Here is a 20272-nt window from a genome sequence, read left to right on the forward strand (position 1 = left end):
GCTCATGCAAATTGTGACGAGCATTTTCCAGTATTTTCCATCATTTCGCCCAAATAAGTTAATCCAAATAAAATAATTACCATATTAATAGATAATGCATATTGTTGCAACGATGCACACACGGGCAAATAAGAGCTCATTGTGAGACAGTACATTTTATTGGAAAACACTAGACTCAGCATGTATTGATGTTGCTCAAAAGAAAAAAACTGCTCTGGTAACATTTCTCAAATATCATAGAAACTAATCAGTGCTGTATTTTACTATTTTTATTCATTTAGGCATCACAGGTATTAGGTATATATTTAACAATTCTACACTTACAATGAGTGCATAATATCACACATTTTAAACCATGTCCAACAGGTAATTTGGGAAGACTGACTCCTCCCATTGCAGTTGACAACAGAGGGCAGTCAAGAAGCTTTTGGAGTGTTTTTTTAAATTTGTATTTACTGTCATTCCAGATGCGATAATGCGATTAATGCTGATGTCGGCAACATTGGACGAACTTAGTAAGCTAGTTAACTAGATTTTTTGAAAGTATGCAAGCGAGAAACCCGGCGCAGTGTTGAACACGCCTCTTTCCAACGCCACTCCCCCAAAATGATGTCTATGAGAGTAAAAAAACAATTTTGTTAGTAATCACAGCTGTTGAGCTAGCAGCTTGTGAAACGCCGGCAGCCAATCATATTACAATAGTACAGTCCTGGCCACAGCTACAGATTTATTTTGTCAGAAAATATGATCTGAGAATTTCCACAAATGGAACAAAAATAAGGTCCCCAAAACACATCAACCACCCCAGCTTGAGGAGATTATTTTTCCAAACCTCAGCTGACACAGCAGCAACTTGTGAGCGAGGGGAAGCAAACAATAACATTCCATAGTAATGAATTGATGATCTCAAATAAAAGAGAGTGAAAGCCAGAGAGAGAGAGAGAGAGAGACGTTACACAGATAGCATCTTAAACAGTTTTCTTGTCATAAATGCTTTGAACTCAGAGGCAGTTACATAAGGTTGAAATGTTTCTGTAGGGCAGCAGAGACAGCCTCTCCAAACAGACTTTGTCCAAGCGTTCAGGGCAGTCAGTTGAAATTAGTCATGGGATCTCAGACTGTATTGTCCTCCATATTTATGAGTAATAAAAGATCATAAAGGGACGGGGAAGCTTTCCCTCGATGGCCGTATCAACAAATTATGAGTGACTGCAACACATTGCCAATCAGGCCACGGCATATAACGCGTGAAGATGGCTGAGTTTTTTTTTTGTGCATTTTGTGGCATCACCCAATTAATAACGATGAAGAGTCTCCTGCGCGTCTCTAAGTTGACTGGGGCCCAATTCAGACCTTTGAAGTCTCTGTTTCTAGAGCGAATATGACAAGGCTGTGCCCGTCTGAATGCAGCAGGAGGAATTTTGCTTGACTTTGAAGGACATAATGGGTGTGTCCTGTGCAAGGGCGCCATACAAAAAAAAACCTAGTTGATATTTTGTTGAACAGGCACACTTTATTAAAATATATTAACATTTGTGCAATTTGGAACTGATTTAAACATATTAACAGTAATAAATCCTTAGTTTAAATACAAACAGTATTCTATACCAAAATAACAATAATAAATAATTTAAAAAATGAATAAAACAATTTCTGCAAAAAAAATCCCAGTTGTGCAATGAATTTTTTTTTCAAATAAATCGATTCTGCAGCACTTAATAGGCTACACATATATATGCAAATATTAGCTATTTGTATTCTCATTTTACATTTTTGCTCTATACACAGCAACAGGGAGCAATTGGGGGTTGGGTGTCTTGCGAGGCCGAGGCTCAAACCTCCAACCCTCTGATTATAGGACGGGCATGCTAACCACTTAGCCACAGTCATTCACAACTTTGTGTTACTTTAGCTGAAACAAGCATCTGCTAATGTCTTACTCAACGTTCGGTTGACCTTTGCTCCACTCCCTCGAAATCAAGGTTTCAAAAACAGCAGTTTACAAACCAATGGGCGACATCACTAATTCAGATGCAACATCACTAATTCAGATGCCTCCATTAGAGGTTTTACAGTCACGTTCAACTGGTCGGAGACCCCGGGGAAGACCCAGGACACGCTGGAGGGATAATATCTCCCGGCTGGACTCGGAGCACCTCGGGATCCCCCAGAACCAGCTGGAAAATGTTGTGGGTCGGCCTGCTGGGCCTGCTGCCACCAAGCGGATGAAAATGGATGGATGGATGAGTGACATCACGGTGACTACGACCACTTCCTGTTATACAGTGTGTGAGGCTAACATAACCACCAGGTCAGGATGAATTCATTGAAACAAACATTGAATATTTACCCGGCGCTGTGGCCTGCGAATTGTGCACCATCTTAACGAGAAGCCTCATGACTCATCGTGAATTCTTTACTTGAAGTATCGGCCATAAATCAAGGCCGATACTTCAAGTAAAGAATTCCACAAAAAGCTGTGGATATCGCATCACAATGCTGCTCCTTCCCGACGTGAAAGCGCCGCATGTCCCCTGCAGTTTCTTCAATCTCGTTGTAACTCTCCAGAGGCCCCGAAGGTTTTCTGTCGGGCTGAAAATCCAGTGGCTGTGGAGGCCATCGGAGTACACGTAAGTCACTGTCATGCTGCATCCTCTTCACCGAAGTATTCATTTGGAAAATGGTAAACCACGAGTTCCACGAGGGGATGCTCCTGGTTAGCAACAATGCTAAGGTTATGCTGTTGTATTGAGGATAGGCGTTCAGAAGGAGAACATTTACCGTCATCACTCGAGAATCATAGATTATTGTTTCATTTGACCAAACAAGGTTTGTCCCTGTGATCACTAGATACTAATATCATTTTGTATTATTGCAAATCCATACACCTTCTCACGTGCAAACCAGAGTTTTATGTTTTGTAGCCAGAAGAAACAACGTCATACCGCTTTAACGACCCACATCATCCGAACATGGTTTGCAGGTTATACACAAATAACATGGTGACGGAAAAAAAACAACAACACTTGTTCCTTACGGCGAAATGCCGTTTTTCCTTGTTTACCCAGAGTGAAGCCGCTACATGAATTAGTGTATAATATATGATTGAGACACAGCAGAGGAGGGGAGTACCAGCTGTGCAGGAAGTCAGGCTGAAGGGGAAACACAGTGAGGGTGGCTGGTGGACAGGTGGGAAATGTCAGCATCTGAAAAAAAGAGACTTAAACACACGCACACACACACACACACACACACACACACACGCACAAGGGGAGGCAGGAGGATGCAACTGAGCGTGGTGGGAACCAAGGAGATTATTGCAACCTCCGGCAATATGTGCACAGATAAACATTTGGCGCGTCTGCGTGTGTTGTAGGCAGTTTTTGACATTTGCTTTCTTTATGCCAGTGCTTTAGTGCTTCCGCGTGGTTTGGATCAGTCACCGGCGAGGACAAGAAAGGGCAGCGTTAAAAAAAAGACGTAATTGCCGCCAACCTTCCCTCCATTCTGGAGTTAAATATACCTCCAGAGTCAGGAAGCAGGCAGGGAAGATCACTGCAGAGCCTTCACACTTCAACCTTTTACTTCTCATACATCTCACGCACGCTCACTCATGATTCCTTACTGTCATGGTTCGGGGCTCTCAATCCTGATACCAGCTGTGTAGATCAGCTGGTCTCATCTATCCAATAAGCACAACGAAACAATGACATCATTAGCCTATCATCATGCTGCCGTCTCTTTTTAAAATCTGATTATCGTTAAGCAGCTCTCCACCTCCGCCCCAGTCTTCGCAGATCCATCAGCTTCATCAACTGGAGCCTCATCAACCCCCACCAGTGTCCGGACGCCACCTCCATTACAAATCTCCCCGTAGAGTCTAAGCGCCAACGACTCCGTCAAGACTTCCATCATCACATATCATCTGTTAATAATAAACAGTTATCTTTTCTTTATCTGACTGGTCTCTCCTGATGGAAATGCGATTCACCCGTTCACACAAGCGAGGTGCCGCCTGCTCATCACGACGACATTCACAGGCGTCCATGCAGACAATCGGGGGTTAAGTGTGTTGACTAAGGACGCATCGACAGGGACCGGAGGAGCCGCGGATCGAACCGCCATCTCCTGATTAGAGGACGACCGGCTCGACCCCCGAGTCTCATGTCACACAACCAGACGAGAACATTGTATTCCACAGGCCGTCACTCTGATGAACACTTAGAGGACATAAAGGACACACACAGCAGATTGGTCAGTGCACGTTCACCTCTGTCAGTTTCTGCCGTTATTTATAGCTATGATAATAATCTATATTATAGCTTGTTGTGACTCTTTCTAAATAAGGTTCTTGACTAATGACTCACGACACTAATGAGTCACGTCACAAATAGACCGAAATGTTCACATTTACTTTAAGTAACGTTCAGCTTTCTTGTCCTTATTTTGAACTATGTTTTTTTGTTTTTCTGTGTGTGTGTGTGTGTGTGTGTGTGTGTGTGTGTGTGTGTGTGCAAAAAGACAAACACAACCGGTGGGGATTCTTGGCATGTGCCCTCGTACCCGTCGAATAAAGCGAATTCTAAATGTTTCACCGTATATTAAATACTTTGCAATTACATATTTATTTTTCTTTAAACGATTTCCATTTGAAAGTCAAGGACATTTTAGGCAAATGCAGTACTTGTTTATGTATGGCTCCAGGCAATATGTTTCAGTTGCATCACCTTCCTGTGCAGCACTTTTGCATATGCAAACTCTAAATGCAGTAGATTTCAGTCTCTCGAGACTCTCCCAGTGAAATAAAGCTTTTATAAAAGTTACTTGCAATATTTATAGCTCTCACAAAGTGTGTGTGCATGTTGTTTGGTCATTAGCACATCTAGATGTACACATACACATGCAACGTGATATGCATTTGTAACGTCACTGCACACCCAGCTTTCTCTGAGTCGCATATCAATATTTTTTTCCAGGGGAAGAACTTGCAGCGCAGGGACAATACATATTGATTTACTGGCCATATCACTCAATTATACAAATATTTTCAGTCCCCAAATAGACATTTTGGAAACTAATGATGCCTTTAAATGTACCTTTAAGGGCACTTAACATGTCAATAAAGAAAACAACCATCTTTGCCATCTCTGCCGTAGAGAAGGGAAATTCCTGATTTAAACATTCCTCCCATGAAATTGAAGCCGAAAAACTGCCTGTATTCATTCCCCAGCTGCAGACTGGAGGTAAACCCAGAGTCCATGCTGGTATGTTGTCTCATCTAGTTAGCATGCCGTGTCTCGGAAAGCAGATTACTGTCCGTCTCCAGCTGACTAAACCGCACAAAGGGGAGCCGTTTCTGTTCTAAATAGTAACTCAACCCGCTTGTTGTGTCGGCCCACAGCTCACTGATGGACCCCTCGGGCAACCATTTTGGCGCTTAACACTGCTCGGTGCTACAGGTTAGCCGTGAATCAGTTGGCTTGTCAATCAAATGCCAAGAGTTAAGTGTAATTGCTGCTGTTGCGTCCCCGGGGTGCTCGTGCTTCCCGTGGCTGTGCGGCCGGGAGAAAGGCTGCATTCCTGATCCTGTCAGCAGAGAGACGGAAGCTGTGGAAGCATCTCGTCACAGCTCATTTCATTTGGTGCAAGACTGCACGTATTGAACCTGACGCATAGCATAAGAATACCGTCGACAGGCAGTGTACATTTGGGTCAGCTCGCAGGGTGAATTTCTACATTTCTTCTTATTGTCTACAAATTGTATATAAAGGCCAAGACTAAAAGCGTTTTTATAACTATTTCCTGTGCAACCAGTCACAGCGCAGTTCTCCGTCTCCATAAAAACACATTAATGAGCCACATTGCTGCACTGGATGCCACGTTCTTTCATTATGATGAACGGGAGCTCTGTAATGTAACTTGACCCATACGTCGCCCTGCTGCTGTAAACACACACACACACACACACACACACACATACACACACACACACACACACAGCCAAGACATTACATCAAAATATGTTTAGGGGCCAGGGAAACAGGGGAACATTTTCCGAGGACCTATACTCATAATCCTAACTCCAATTAACAATATGCTTTCTACCATTTGTGCTCCTCGATGCCATTGGAACTATGTGTATTCTAAAACCTTTTAACCATAATATTACTGATAGATAGTGATAAACGAACACATTTAAATTTGAATCGTTTTAATACCTCTTTGTTTTGCCCTGATATTCCTAGTCAAATGTAGCTTGGCTATATAGCTTCCTGAAGGCACATTAAACGTTTAGGTCTCAGTTTGGGAATCACTGCACTGGAGCACAGTGGTGGAGCTCATGTGGGTCTCAGACGCTCAGTCTGGGCTCCAGTGTTTGTCACTAGTTTCCAACTGGTGTGTGTGTGTATGTGTGTGTGTGTGCGTGTGTGTGTGTGTGTGTGTGTGTGTGTGTGTGTGTGTGTGTGTGTGTGTGTGTGTGTGTGTGTGTGTGTGCGTGTGTCATCCACAACAACACTCAAGGTCAAACCTCCAGAATATAAAATATCATGCTGAGAGATGCTTTTTACTTCTTCCACTCGCAGTAACACGTACAGGTGTTCCAGCTGGTTGTCTGGCCGGGGTTTCTTTAAATGGAGTTAATAACAAACAGAATGAAGGTTAATATCTCAATCTGTTTTCTGTTTTTCTGAGCACTTTATACCTAATTTAATATCTATTGCACTGTTGTTGTCGTTGATTGTTGATTGTCTCGTCTAATGTCTAATGTTATGCACCATCCGCCAAGAAAAAATTCCTCGTTTGTGAAAACATTCCTGGTAAATAAACGGTTTCTGATTCTGATTCTGATGTGTTCGTTTATTCAAACGATATGATCACATTTAAAACAAGCAATGACCAGGAGTGAAACAATTGAAAATGAAAAATGAAAAAATATAATATATATATATATAGCTAGAATTTCTCTTCTGTTGTTACTGATCGACTGCATTGTAAAGGTGGCACCCTGCGGTAATGATGATACCCCAGCTGCAGAGGAGAATACTGTCATTGCCTCTTCTTTTTTTCTTCAAACAAGTTCTATATTTAGCTCGGGTCTTGTGTTCTGAAATACAGTTTCATGCCATCTGAATCCCATAGAAATATTGTATGAGAAAACATGCAGGGGGGCAATACAAAAGGGTTATATGGCAGCACTTTTAGAACATTATGTTTCCACGGTAACAAAGCAAAAAAGGAGAAAATGGTCCCATGTACTGCTGGTTTTCATTCATGTCCACCTGGCTACCCCACCGTCTATGTCTTATGTACTACATGTTGTGTCCATTGTGTTTCCCCAGATAACAAACAAGACAAGCGTTTATGTATTCCTCTCAGGTCTAATCAATGCTGCGCCGTGCAACACTGCCAATTAAAGAACACTGTCTGGGGATTTAAGGCCGTGCACAAGCCCATGCTCAGAAGTAGAGAAAAAAAAGGAAACTGTATGGAAGATATAAGAGCCACATGGGCTCAAGCATTAGGAGTGATCAGTCAAATCTAAAAATCTAATCTAAACCTAACAAGCAGTTATTATCAGTAATATTACCAGGGTTGCATTACCTACTTACTGAGGAGCAGTCCAGATTAATCAGATCAAAATGACATAAAAGCATTAGTCTGTGTCTTTAAAAGACACAACTAATCTAATTATTGCCAGTTCTCTGGGATGACAGAGCGATCTGCCTCTGAATGAGCCTTTCAGTGTGTTTGCCAGTGTGTGTGTGTGTGTGTGTGTGTGTGTGTGTGTGTGTGTGTGTGTGTGTGTGTGTGTGTGTGTGTGTGAAGTTGAAGCTGCTATAATCACCCCAAATATGGATTGTTGCACGACACCATACACGGGCTAACCATGGCTCTGCAGCATTGTTTACACTTGGGGACTAGAAAAGATTTCCCACTGTTTTTGTGATCACACCAAAGTGATGATTATAGGTCCTCTTGGGATGACAACATGTTCCAAATTGCATGGAAATGGCTGTGGAGTGACATCCCTATGCATGGATAAAGGCTCCTGGACCGAGATGGATGTCTGGATCACTTAAAGAGGCGTAATATTCACCACGGCTCGCAACATGGCGACGCATGAGCCGGCGGCTTGTAGCTAACGTTGCTAACAGAGTGAACTACGCCAACAGTGTGAACTACGCTAACAGGGCTGACACAGATAATAGTTGTTTGCTGCTATCTTAATGCTCTGAATGTTGTATATTACTCCTTTAACCTGGCCCTGATGCTATGGCACTATCATGGTAAAAAAAGAAAGAAAAGAAAAGAGCTACTGACAGAGATCCAAAATCAAAAATGCATGCTTTTCATCTGATGTGTAGTGCTGTTTATCAATACAGTGTTTCCCGGAGATATCGGCCGTAGAGACGTCCGCCTTCTCTCCAATACAACATAATGTATAATATATGACACTCAGCTTCTGGTGCACCAGAACAAAACAAAATAAAACATTTAAAAAACTCAACAGCAATGTCTCTTTCCAGAAATCATGACCTGGTTCCTCACGATGATCCAATGACTTTGCCGCGAGCTGTTTAATGTAGGAATTAGTTCCGACTAGCCTTCCACCACAAGTGCCATAAAGTCCCAAATATATTGAAGATAAGAGACACCTCCACAGCCAATATTTCCAAAGTTAGAGGCAACTCATAGCTCTAGAACTACTATAACTGTACCTCTAGACTACTGGAGGTCAGCAAAGATTTCTAGCTGGTGTTGAGTTGCTCTTTGAGAAGCAGTTGCATCCGCTTGGCAATCATGTAATCATATAAAATGACTCATTTAATTTGGCCTTAATGCATATCCATAGCCTGGTCAGAGAAGCAGAATAAAAGAGGGCAGAGACTGAAACAAGAGAGTTGGTCCAGGACATCACAAAGAGAAGGGCACTCCTATTACAAGCTCGGTTCTGGAAACATTAAGTTTCCAGCGCTGGTTAGTGGTTAGAATGACTAGGATACTTTTAGCATACTTTTAGCTTGGACTCATATGTAATTTCCTTTGCAAAGATGCACTGTGTTTCTTGAATTTGCTTGCCAAGATGACTGAGGTCAACGAGGATACCAAATCAATATTCTCTAGATGTAAGAGATCCGAATTAAGATATTTCTGGTAAAAAAACAAACGATGTTTGCAGGCATCCTGTCCACTCTCGGTGCGACATGGATTTCATTTCACTGGGCTGCTCGCAGCACTGAAAATGAGGGAAACAATGCCTCAATTGCTTGGCAGAGAAATGCGTAAGACTCTAGGCCTCAGCCCTGTGTAAGCCCCGTCAACAAGCTCAGCACTCTGAGATGTGCATTGTGTGTTTTTTTTTGTCTTGTGCTACGGAGCAGTAGTCCCTTCCTTTTTTCCCCCCTGACATCACACGGCATTGTCCTGCCTGGGACGGGAGATGAGCCACTGTGGGGAGTAAAGTGAGAGGAGCAGAATGACAAAAAATAAATGCGGGAGTGATCTATACAGAATAGCGCAAGGAAAAACTAAATATTAATAAAATAATACAACACAAAGATTTAACCGAGGATTTTTTTAAGAGGGGAGACAGGGAGGACGCAAGAGCAGCGATTGTTTGTGCGAGATCACCATGTGGGAGAACGAGCGGTAACTGTTACAGCTCCGAACATAGAGATGTGGACTCAGAGGCAGGGCACAGAGGCAGGGCGGCAGGAAAGAATCAATTTGTTGAGTTGGTGGGAGTTCAAAGCAGAAAGGCAACAGGTAATCAGTCAGGGAGGACAAACTTAGCAAGGGGGTGAAAGTGGAAACAGGTTGGGGTCAAGCACATGGCCGGCAGGAAACGAGAATGAAGGCTGGGAAGCTAAGACTTGGTAAAAAACGGGTGAGATGATCTTGTAAATACTGGGATGAGAGAGCTGGTATAGATTCACGTGATGGGGAAGAGGGGACTGGGAATGGTGGGAACACACTGAGGGCAACTACAGTGCAGGTGGGAAATAGCAGGAGATCAAGTCTATAAGTGGATCACGAGTCAAACCTTGACGAAATCTCCGATAATCCGAGGTGCTGCTGTGACAGTCTTGGATACTTTCGAGCATCATGGAATCCAAACGTTCAATGCCTGAACCGTTCATTCCCCCGTCGTAACAGTGTTTGGTTTTGAGGCTGCCTTTAGACGTGATCGATTAAACCTGAAAACAAAAGGTCCAACTCATGAGGGCTCAAGGCAACAATGCCCCGAGAGGATTCTGAGGACGTGACGCGATTAAATAAAGAGGTGGTGAGGGGTGATGCAGACTGATTTACTTTTAATGGATGCCGGAGAAGTGCCAGCTCTATATTTATGTTTTGAAAGTAGAGTTGTTTATCTTTTACTTATTGAAACTAAGCTCATGGCAAATGGGGATAAGGAAAAGGGGAACGTGGCAGAGAAAGGTTCACCTGAGGTTTAGAGTCAGCCGGCCTGTTCTCCGATGCCCACCCTTTGTCATGCTCCTCGGCGTCTGATATTGTCGCACAAGGCACCCATTAGCGTAAAAGGTACCCTTTAGCATACAAGGCCCCCTTAGCATACAAGGCACCCTTTAGCATACAAGGCACCCTTTAGCGTACAACGCACCCTTTAGCGTACCAGGCACCCTTTAGCTTCCAACTTACTCTTTATTTCCAACTTATGTCCAACTTACTCAAATTTGTTTTTAAATATTGTTTTCTTCTGCATTATGTTTTGATGCTTTTAATGGTTTTATGTGAAGCACTATGAATCGCCTTGTTGTTGAAATGTGCTATACAAATAAACTTGCCTTTACCCCACAAGCATAAGTAACCATGTTAAACCCATCAATGTCATTATTTTGGCTGTGATGACACAGTATTAAAAAACGATATAACGATGAACGATATAACACATGCAGAATATAATGCACGCACTAGTCCCTTGCACACGGCCTGTTCAAAGCGTTGAATGTTACATGGAATGGATGGAAAGAGTTTTTTAAGCCGGTCTCTCCCCCAGTGGAGGTAAACACAGAGCTGATGAGACATGCTCTAACATGGTCAAAAGCTGTGGCAGGCTGCATCAAGTTTCCCCAAAGTTGTTAAAATATTAGCATATAACGTCTTTTGTGTCCACTTCCTGTTGTAAATAATAAAATAGGTACTTGTATTCTACCGCCTGAATGAAGTTCATCTATAAAAATACACACATGACTATTGAATGAACTTCAGCAGCGTAATTAAGTAATTTTGCTCTTGATTTAATAATCTGTACAGACTATTTAGTAAATTTGTACGCTCAATTAAATATCAAATTATATATTTTGCCTCATCCCTTCTTTTTGAGGGAAGCAAACACCTTTGGTGCATTCAATCAGGCTTTTGAAGTTTGAAGAAGATGAAGAAGAAACTCCACAGCCCTGAAGCTTTTTAACAAATGGATGACATCTGCAGTATCTTTTTTTTCTTGGCAAAAAGCAGACGCTTAGAGATGCTAAAGATAACACAACAATCTGTTTACCAGCCAATAAATAAAGTATAACAACAGTATCATGCTAAATAAAGAGTGTAGACTATTAACCGTCTGCACAGTTTAAACTATTTATTCTCCACGACACCTTCCCGGCTCAGTGGAACTTGTGATTACGTGAACAAATTCAAGTATGTGCTCAAGCGCTTCGTATAGATATATAAATCCCCTTTTGGGTGAATCTGTATTTGAAACTACTCTGCAACACTGACTACATCAAAATGTCCCCAACTAGTGCCCTTAAAACACAGATGCCATTATGTCCACATAATGAAGGGTCACGAGTTGACATTTACATAACCCACTATGCAGGATTGTGTGAGGATTAAAGGCAGTCATTTATTCTGTCAGCTGTCACTGGCTATTTGAGAAACCTATTCACTGTTCCCGTTGGAAGCGGCTTGCTTTTGGACTTGCAAAGGTCAGACAATGTAAATGTAATATTTGTGACTCAAATTTGTTTGTGTAAAAAGGCGTCTCATTTCTGTTCGCTCTGCGACCGCATTATGTGACGAAGAAAGTCTTGCAGAGAGGAAGAGGCTTCCTTTTGGGGTGGATTTGCACTCATTTTGTTCTCATCTTGTTCACGGATTAGTATAGTAACAAATCAACAGTAGCGGAGATGTGGTCAAAGAAGTGGCGTTAGCCCTGCCTTTTACCAGTAAGGTCTCGTTTCGGTTCTTTCAAGGCTTTTCGTTCTTTTTATTCACATTTCCTTGTCTGTTGTCTAAGAGTTATTAACAATTCCACAGTACTGCTTACAATGTCGGAGACATGTGACTTATGAATGACAAAGAGATTCCATTTGAATAAATTAAGATGTGAGGCTTCTCACTGCTTAAAAAAATGTGTTAAGTTGGAAAATACAGAAGAAGTAGAAAGTAGAAAAATACAAAAAAAGGAAGTTGGATGAGCAAAGTCATAACTTGAAAATGACTTTGTCTGTGTTATGGAAGTTTATATATATATATATATATATATATATATATATATATATATATATATATATATATATACAGTCTATAGATATCATGTTTTATTATTATTGTATAATATACTGTATGCCTTGGGTCTTAGAACGCTCCAGTAGTTTTATTGAAGCATTATAATTTTTTTTTTTAATTATTGTATGTAAAATATGGACATTCTGTAAACCACATAGTAAGACAGAAAGCAAAGCGACAGTAGATACCACAGATACCCACACTCAGTTGCCAATTTATTAGGTACACCTATAGCTGAAACTAATGCAACGATCATGCAAGGTTGCAACGTTCATTTTTTCATTCAAACTGTTGAGAAGTGGTTTTGATTTCATTTACGGTCACTTTGTCGGCTCTAAGTTATGATGCTTTTAAACCGTATTGTGTAATACCGACAGAGACGTCTGCCTTGATTTCTACAAATGGAATGGGATGGACAAAATATTATAAACACCTCTCTTTTTTTATTGAAGAAACCTTTTTTAGCATTTAGAAAATAATTGACAAGCGGGGATTGCAAAACCACATTTACGTATGTAGTGTATTTTGATGTAATGTCTTGGCTGTGTGTGTGTGTGTGTGTGTGTGTGTGTGTGTGTGTGTGTGTGTGTGTGTGTGTGTGTGTGTGTGTGTGTGTGTGTTAGTTGCTACCCACTGCTGTTTCATTGCAATGTGAATGCTATCTGATAATTAACCTGCTTTTATGCTAGCTCTGCAGCGGCACTAATTAGGAATTCATGCTTTGTTATTTTTTCATATGTGCGTGTGCGTGTGTGTGTGTGTTTTGGCATAGATGCTCTCATTGTGTTCTCTCATGTTGTGGTATAAAATATTGGCCTTAGAGATATCATTGTTGTCCTGCACAGAGCTGAGCTCCCCCCTCTGTAATATTGTCTTTTGTCACATACAAAAACACACTCACACACACACACACACACACACACAATTCACACTTTCTCCTTCATACTCTAAGAGCAACTGTTTAAACTCAAAAGTGATGCTTCTCTGTGACAGCGATGTGCTTCCTCTTCCTCTCTTCTCTTTCCTGCTCCCTGTATCATAATTACATCTTCACCGCTGAGCCCCTTCGCTCTTCGCTCAGCTGCACCCTTTGTCAACTCGAAGCTTATATCTGTGTACCGGTGGTCGTCCGCCGCTTATCAAACACACCGTAACATGTCACGTGAAGGGGTTGTCTGCTCTCAGCCACGACTGCTGGTGTTTTTTGGTTTTGTTTTATACGCTCAAGTGAGTAATTATCCGCTGCAGAGCTGGTGTGTCTCGGCCTGCTGCGTGTATCAGGTGGATTTCAGGCCTTCAGATCTCACTTCCCCAGGGTGGTATGTGTTGTTTTATCATCACCACTTCCTGCCGATACCCTTGTTTTTTATACTGCTGTTGTCTTTAATGTCTTTTTTGTCTGTTTTATATGTATCTGTTTTACTGTATATTGTGTATAAGTACAAAGAGCAAAGAGGGCAAAGTGAAACCGGAGTCAAATTACATGTATGTGTAAACTTACATGGCCATTAAAGCTGATTCTTTTTTAATTTTTTATACTTGATATTTTATTTAGACATTTTTACAGTTTAACAAACAAACAACCTTCAAAAGTAAGAAGGAATATAAGGAATTAACCATGCATCTGGCCAAGTGGGCCTTAAAGAAAGAAAACAAATACAAAATATTTAAGCAGGTAAATAAGTAAAAATAAGAAAACAAAGCAATCAAACAACCATGCAACACTTCAAAAGCATTGTCAGTCAATCGTGTCAACCATAAATTCATTCCACCATACATATATATTACACACATTTATATTCAAAGAGTTATATTCACAGGGTTTCAGTAGCCTTTTAAACCCTAACCCCTAATCCTATTTATTGTTTGAGTTGTGTTTAGAGGTTGTACATCGGGATTATAGATTATTGTAGCCCTGATTTTTATGTTTAATTTGATACCTAACATGTTTTTTTTTTTTGGGGAGAGGGATTTATACCATGATTTTTTTATTGATTTTCCTAATAAAATAGCGCTCAACAGGTTAACTTAGTTTTAAATGTGTGTATATATATATATATATATATATATATATATATATATATATATATATATATATATATATATATATATATATATGGGGTTGCATCTTGGTGAAACATAATGCTTGTCTTTTTAAAGAGATACTGAGCTTCTCCAGCCAACAAAATCCAGAAACCCGTGAGGTTAGGGAGGGCGAGTCATCTGCCCATTTCCTTAATTTGACATATATTTGGTCCATTTTGTCCATCTAGCCATGTATATGTCCTTTCTCAGTCTCAGAAGGAAGGTCATTCTTTCCATCTCGTGGATTTCTTTAATTATTTCAGTTCAGTTTTCTGTTGAGGGTGGGTGGGTTTGTAACTAGTTACGAGTGATTCCTTTTTTTGCTGCTACTGTTTATATTTTTAGGAGGTACCTGTCATTTCCTGTTATTTCTTCTGGTAGATCACCCAAATAAAGTGATTCTTGTGGGTCGCGATGACATCAGACTGAACTGAGGTTCATATTTCTTTATTTTTTCATGCCTATTATAACGTTAGCGGTTAAAACTGAGGCTGTGAACGTTGGAAGAGCGTTAAAACGTTGAAATATGCTGTTTTATGCACACTTACGCTATCGGGAATCGTTGTTTTAAAAAAAGTAGTGCTCAGATGATGATGACGATGGAGGGTTTGAACGAGTAGTAATGCGCTCACAAGCACAACATGTTCATAATGCTTCTGAATAAAGAGGGAGGAATCAGGAGGAGTGACTCTCAGATGGGGCCGTTAAGTGAATTGTGTGATGTTGAGAGCTGCAATGGTTGTTTCTTGTGGATTTATGTAATACAAAAATGCCGTGGTGATCTGCCTGCTGTCTCGGTTTCAATGAAACAAAATTGGACAAAAAAATGGCAATTGATGGATGCTGATATAACAGAAATCAGTGAATTGCGCATTCCATATTGATGGATTGATCAAGCTCACTCCGCTACGGGGCGTAAACACATTATGTGGTCTCACTTGAGCAACTCTCCTCTTTCCCGTTCAACCGGCGACCCAGAAATGAGATTTATGATACATAAGATAGGAACTTCTGGTTTTTTGCATCCTTATGTAGGAGGAGACTGATTTTGCCTGATCTCAATATCAAAAATTCTGATTGGAGAATACTTTAATTGCGCATATATTTTAATATTCGTCCAATAATAATCAAAACATACTATACTATATATACATATGATATCTGAGTTGATGATAACAAGCACATGCTAACTTTTTTTGGAAAAATTGGATCAGAATCAAATCAAATCAAACTATTGTCTGTACAGTATTACTGTTCTGTATTGGTGTGCATGCATGTAGATAGTCAGTGTATAGCTGGAAATATGGATTATTATGTTTTTCTTCACATAGATATATAGCTAGACTCTCACTAGACAGACAGACAGAAATCCGTAAACAAAATAGGCTTTACTTTGTGGTCTATACATTTTGTTAGACTATATTTCTTGAATTAGCAGAAAACCTGCTCTATCGTGATACATATTGTTATCAAGATAAAGACGGCGGATACGTCTGTTAGCAGCAGCGACCTGTCAATCACAGTAAGCTCCGCCTTAAAGCACAACCTGCTTTGTGGTCTATTTCCTGATAAATCTAATCCTGTAAATGTCCCCGCTGCAGGACTAATAAAGGATTATCTTATTTTATCTTATTTTACTCTAAATGGATCATAATGTACTAAATGAACATCATGCTGTGTTGAAGAAGACTTGAAACTACAGACTGAGACATAAACTCATGTTTACAATGTTTACTGAGGGAATAAATAAAGAGAGAAGTAGAGTCATTTATATAGGCTTCTATACAACCAGAGAAGTCACCCCCTGGTGGTCAGACAATGCAGGTTTAACAAATGAAGCATAGACTTCTATACAACCAAAGGAGTCGCCTCCTGGTGGTCAGTAGAGAGAATGCAGCTTTAACACATGAAGCATAGACTTCTATACAACCAGAGGAGTCGCGTCCTGGTAGTCAGGAGAGAGAATGCAGCTTTAACACATAAAGCATAGACTTCTATACAACCAAATGAGTCTCCCCCTGGTGGTCAGTAGAGAGAATTTCGCTTTCACACTTGGAGCATATACTTCTATACAGTCAGAGGAGTCTCCCCCTGGTGGTCAGTAGAGAGAATGCAGCTTTAACACATGAAGCATAGACTTCTATACAACCAGAAGAGTCTCCCCCTGGTGGTCAGTAGAGACAATGCAGCTATAACACATGGAGCATAGACTTCTATACAACCAGAGGAGTCTCCCCCTGGTGGTCAGTAGAGAGAATTTCGCTTTAACACATGAAGCATATACTTCTATACAACCTGAGGAGTCTCCCCCTGGTGGTCAGTAGAGAGAATGCAGCTTTAACACATGAAGCATAGACTTCACTTGGTAAAAGCGCTATCTCTTCCCTCTCAGAAAGAAAAATGACCCCGCTTAATTCCCTACAGACACGTATCTGTAGCGTTAGCTGCTAAATCTGATGTGACAACGTCACGTCACCGGGTCCACATCAGGAGATTTCCCCGCACACTTGAGGATTGCGCTGTTGCTCCTCTCAGTCGACTTCAGTTTTTCCCACCGCCATGAAATGAGATGATATACCGTGTGAGATGAAAGCCCTGACAGCCACGGGGACGAAGAGACGACAGACGCGCCTGACAGCCAGGCGGTAGCACAGCGTGGCTGGAGATATAGTGCAGACTACTTTACTTTCAGCCGGCTCGGCTCTTGCTGCCAAGTCCCCCATGGTTCTTTTTTCACCTGGAAATCATGAAACCGCAGCTACTCCAGCAACACTGTGATGCCTCCTCAGTGCCGAGGGTTTTGTTCCAGAGACATTGGAAATGAATGATGAGGCGGCCATCGCCATTATTCATTGTATAAGCCAGAATTTGAGTAATATATTGTTATGAAAAGGATTTTAAAAGCTGTCTCATGTTATATTTATATACACAACATGCCATTTATGAATATATATATATATATATATATATATATATATATATATATATATATATATATACACTTTTAAATAATTTAATTAACTTAATTTACTGTATTTAAGTTACATTGTTGTAACATTGTACTGTTTTATTGTTATTTTATTAATCATTTATTGTATTCTATATATATATATATATATATATATATATATATATATATATATATATATATATATATATATATATATATTATATACATGAGCAGCTGTTGTGTGAGCTGACAGACTGAGGCGTTCAATAGTGAGTGTATAGATGTTGAAAGTGAACATGTTCGAGTCGAGGCAAGGAACACAATCCATGCAGTGGCAACGTCTACTTTTTATTCTGTATTCAAGAATACAGGACAATCACAAACACAAAGATCGTAACAGTTTCTAAACATTTGCATTCATTTTTTCACAAGTGAAGCTTATAGAAATGACACCATCTGAATGATAGATCAGTTATTGTTGAATTTGTTTTACCATCAATCAACGTTATTGTCTCTCTCTCTCTGTCTCTCCTATGTGTAGGCGATATAACTCATCTCCATGTTGTGCAGTCAAGTCTAACATCTGACGCTGCAGCTCCCGCCGACAGATTATGATCTGCCGTTACATTGTGATGAAAAGAGCAATGCTTAGATTTCAACTCGATGACATGCCGGAGGGCTTAACTCAGAGGCTGATTCGGCGGTTTCCCTTTAGCGATTCCTCTTTTATTTCTCTTTTAAAGAGGACCGTTTCTTTTTATGTCTTGTTTCCAAACAGGACAAATTCATTAGGGCCGTTGCCTGTACTGTACGCGGTGATTTATGCGTGCCTCCCTCCTTGACGGAGCAGCTAAAGAGCGTGAACAGAAGAAGTGTAAAAGGACCGCGAGGAAGAGGCGGTGTGGCCTCGGGTGCTTTCTAGGGGAAAGGTCAATTAACACCGTGATCCTTTTCCGATCATACATACGCCTCGAGAATGATGTGCGCTTATGGCTTATCAATGCTGACACTTTTTGACGATGGTGCTAAAGGAAAGGTCTAAGTGGGAATAGGAAATCCTTTTGACTGATTGATCACTGTACATGTTTATGTTTATCTACACTTCACACTTCACATATTACATACATAATTAGCCTTTTGTTCACTCTCCTATTGTTTGTTATTGTTTGTTTATTTACACCTCACAAACTTAATATATACATACATACTTGCACTTTTGCACTTCTACTGTTTAGTTTAATTTAATTCCTAAATTAATACTGTTCTTTTTTCTTTCATCCCAGCTATTTTATTTTATTTTTATTTTTATTAGTATTATTATTGTATATATCTTTCATCCCTGCTGTTTTTATATCTTATTTTTTTGTCTGTAAATTGCTGCTACTTGACACCAAATTTCCCCTTTAATAAAGTATATATTCATTCATTCAATTTAATGTCAGAACAGTGGCGATGGTGTTGAAATAATCAAACATCGTGACAATCAAATGGCAGTTCATTTATGTTGGAATGTATTTTTTTTTATCTTAAAAAAATGTTTGATAACGAGCTTGCAATCAGTTGCCAAGACATGAGTCAAGGCAAGTTTATTTCTATGACGCATTTCAGTCACCACGCAAATCAAAGAGCTTTGCATGAAACATCAAATGACAAAAGAAACACATTATAAAAGTGTAAATACAGTCAAAGAAAAATTAATCTCTAATATCTATTTATATTAATGTGAAAACATCTCCTTCAAAGAATGAATTCAAGTTTCTCACCGACACTACATTTCACGCGATTACACGTGAACACATCGTGACAACGTGATCATTTACCTTTGCCCAAATCTCATTTTCACTAAACAGAACCTAAACGAATCAAATCGTAACCGAACAGGAACCTTCTTCCATTTCACTGCCACGGTGATTTACCGTAAAAGTCAGGTTACAAGCCGCTCCTACCTCCAGTCAGTGTCCCGCTGTAGCAAGCTAGTAGCAGCACTAGCTAGCGCTGCTACAAGCTCCCCGCTCCTGCTGCTAGCTCCCCGCTGCTGCTGCTGCTGCTACTGTCCGAGTCCCCTCTGCCCAAGTTGGGTGTAGAGCCGGGGCTGGTCCCTACCTTTGGTGGTTGTCGGGGAGCTAGCGGAGAGCTAGCGGAAGTTAGCAAAGAGCTAGCGGATGTTCGCGCGGAACTAGCATGAGCGCCAGCTGGCTACAGCGCGGTGCAAATGGGTACAATGACCGAAGGCAGTAGAGCCGTATAACCCGACTTTTACGGTAAACACGGATTGGTTGGTTGCAATGTAACGGGAGAGATTGGTGAAGAGAAAAGCATAAATGCCGATGTCCCGATCTCCTATTTCACACTGAAATTACACACAATCAATCCGCGGATCCATACGGATCGACAGTAACTACCCCTGGACTAGAACGGGGATATTGCCGCTATTTAGTTCCTGCAGGTTTGTCCTCGTGGTATTTCAAGCTGCAAATATACTCCTCCTGGAACACATTGTATAGCCTGGACATTTCAGACTATCGGTGTGGATTCACAGGGTCAACGCACCATCTGAAAGAAGAGATTTCTTTTGTCATACCTTCTGGCTCTCAGCGATGTCCTCTGCGGCTCCAGGCGCTCTGCCTAAAGGTCCAAAGACTTGTGCATCCAAGGATGCCCTTCTGCACACAGTTGTCGTCTTGTGCTTTGTATTTGTAT

Source organism: Taurulus bubalis (genome assembly GCF_910589615.1).
Source record: "Taurulus bubalis genome assembly, chromosome: 4".
NCBI lineage: Eukaryota > Metazoa > Chordata > Actinopteri > Perciformes > Cottidae > Taurulus > Taurulus bubalis.